At 42.1% G+C, this 2,853-nt stretch overlaps 1 protein-coding gene across 1 annotated transcript in view; it reads right to left on the bottom strand.

Annotated features, from left to right (window-relative positions):
- The window catches only part of LOC138162618 (protein Wfdc21-like), a 387,573-nt gene that overhangs the window by 57,549 nt on the left and 327,171 nt on the right, over window positions 1-2,853 (bottom strand). The gene's annotated exons all lie outside the window — the stretch shown is intronic.

Genomic DNA, 2,853 nt, shown 5'->3' with positions numbered 1-2,853 from the left:
TCATCTGCTTTTTTGTGCGATGATTTTAACACCTTACATTTGTATCATTTTAAGGATACAAAAGCTTTTAACCTTAATTATCTCATATCATCTTTACAACAACCTTACGAAGTAGTCAGTGTTGGTATTCTTATCGCTAGGTTAATTATGAGATTTGACATAAAGTGGATGGGGTCTTAGGCCTGAAATCAGGAAGATTTGGGTTCAAGTTTTGTCTCTGAAAACTATAAGGTGGGTAATCTTTAACCTCACAGTGCCCCTGGTCTATACTCAAATCAGATCTGATTTGTAGAATAGTTGCTGTACAGTTACCAGTGTTCTTTAGTGACTTTTCCAAATTTTAATAACCAGAAAGTGATAGAAACAGGTTTCAACCTTAGACCTTCTGACTTCAGGCATAGTAGGACAAAATTACAGGGCAGACCCGCATGGGAGAGAAGGCAACATGAGACTCTCTAGGGAGGAGTGTATGTATGATACCATGACCTTTTTTAAGTAGTCAGCTCTCATATAGACCATTACATCCTTTTTTATTCAATGGAAATGAAATTGATGTCAAAGAAGAGAAAACAAGATATGAGAGGAAAGATGGGTATGGGCATGAATGCTATGCTACTATTTAATGGGTTCAGAAGTGATGGGATAGAACAGGCATCTCCTAACATTTTCCTGAAATTTGTTTGAGATGTAACTTTCCTATCCAGGTCTGGAGTCAGGAGCCATGAAACCAGATCCAGGATCTGCCTCTCACTGCTGGAATCAGCTGGAACAAGGTCTTTCTCTGGGACACACTTTCTTTTGTTGTAAAAGGAGGTGGTTGGATTAGAAAGCTGAACTTACAGTCCTAAGACCTAGGCAGTTATAGTATCAAAGAACTATGAAGGCCATTCAAATCAATGGTGACCATATCTCTCCTTGCTTTTCATTTTCATTTGTTTCATCAGTCTCTGCTGCTCCCTCAAGTTTATCACGGTCTCCTAAGTGCCCTTGCCATGCCACTGCACACACACATCTCTCCCCTCTCCATCCACTCTCCTTTTTCCCCCACGATCAAACTGCCTTGAAGAACAAAACCTCAGCCCTTGACACAGCCTTGCATTTTCTGGGTTCCTTTTTCAGTTTCCAGCTCCCACCATGACACATGCAGCTTCTTAGGGTGTGTGGTGTGAGATATTGGCCGAAGCTTCGTTTCTCTCTGGCTGCTTTCCAATGTCTCCAGTACTTTTGGTCACACACAGAATGTTCACCCGAGTGGGGGATTTCTGGGGTTTTCCTAAACACTCAGCTGCCATGTTCACTTGCTTCTTTCTGAGTGAAGTAAACAGAACCTGGAGAAGAGCTAACAGTATGACAGCCAATGAAAACCAGTTTGAATGACCTGAGAATGCTGATCCCTGAAATGAGTGAGCCTTCCAGCAGAAGACTGAAGCTGGAAGCTGTTTCCAACTTTTGATAAGGAGGTGATGGACTAGATATGCCAAGTGAGACAGATATTTTCTCCTCTGGCCAGCACTTTTGCTTTGTTTCTTTATTCACAATTTTTATATAGGAGGACAGCTTTGGGGAAACAAATAGCAAGGAAAAATAGGAGAAATAAAGGAAAGAGCAATAATAAAAAATTGAGGGGGAAAAAGAAATTCTTTTTTTTTTTTAAAGTGATCGGGGTTAAGTAACTTGCTCAAGGTTACACGGACAGTTATTTCTGTGTGTGGTGCTAAGTATCTGAGCCCAGATTTGATCCCCAGGTCATCCCAACACTAGGGCCGGTGCTCTTACTTGCTGAGCCACCTGGCCACCCCTAAGCAACTGGGGTTAAGTAACTTGCTCAAGGTTACACGGCCAGGTGTTTCTGGGTGGGTGCTAAGTGTCTGAGCCCGGATTTGATCCCCAGGACATCCCGACACTGGAGCCGGTGCTCTTACTCACTGTGCTACCTGGCCACCCTAGGAAAAAGAAATTCTTGAAGAGAGACAAGCGAGTAAGGATGTGATTTACCATAGTGGTGAACTTACTATATACCTAAAAACACCAAATTATATTTAGTAGAAATTCAGAGATTCATACATCCTCCTCTTTGCTTTATATGTTGAAATGTTAATAACTGTTGATATTTTGATGTTCAAAAGAAAAATGAAGAAATTCATATTGTGTGAGTGTCATGGTAATTTGGGAGACACTCTGACATAGGTTTAGATATCACTCTTTTATGGTCAGTGGTTGGGTTTGCAGAACCTAACCTTGCCTTAATAGAGGATTGCCCTTGCAACCTTTCTCTGATCCCAGGGCTTCTTATTGATCCTTCTGTTGAAAGTCATAAATCACTCTCCCTTTTTCTTCCTCTGTGTCCTACTACCTAAAATGAGTCGCAGGGGACATAGAGATCCAAAGGAATATGGGGACCCAAAATGGGAATGCCACAGGTATGCTTCCTCAAAAAGATGGAGAATTAAAGGTTCAATGCTACAGTAAAGCCATGGAAACCTCATAGTCAGACTTCCAGTGCAAGACTGGAACCCTGGGAGAGGAAGGGAAAAGAAAAGGAAAGGGGCTTTCACTACATTCTCCTGACCCAAGAAGGAAAAGGAAAGAGGTAATCAGACTGGGATTTAGCATTCCCCCTTATCAGTAGGAATCAAAAGATTTTTTTCCCCTTGAGTTTCAGAGAGAAATGAGGATCCCACTCACATGGCAAGTCAGGTCTGGTCTTGTAAATTTCCTGCCCTTTTATCCTTCCACGCAGGTAGTGTGGTATGGTGGCTAGAGAGATGAACTTGGAGTCCGTGAGACAGAGGTAAAAATCCTGACTAGCAAACAGGGTATCCCTGGGCAAGTCGCCCAATCATCTTCATCCTT

The sequence above is a fragment of the Petaurus breviceps genome, unplaced genomic scaffold, assembly GCF_028583685.1.
Source record: "Petaurus breviceps papuanus isolate PSGF00001 unplaced genomic scaffold, PetGlider_PUasm1.0 186, whole genome shotgun sequence".
In the NCBI taxonomy this organism is placed as follows: domain Eukaryota; kingdom Metazoa; phylum Chordata; class Mammalia; order Diprotodontia; family Petauridae; genus Petaurus; species Petaurus breviceps.
The sequence above is the reverse complement of the archived record's forward strand: the minus strand, read 5'-3'. Positions and strand labels throughout refer to the sequence as shown.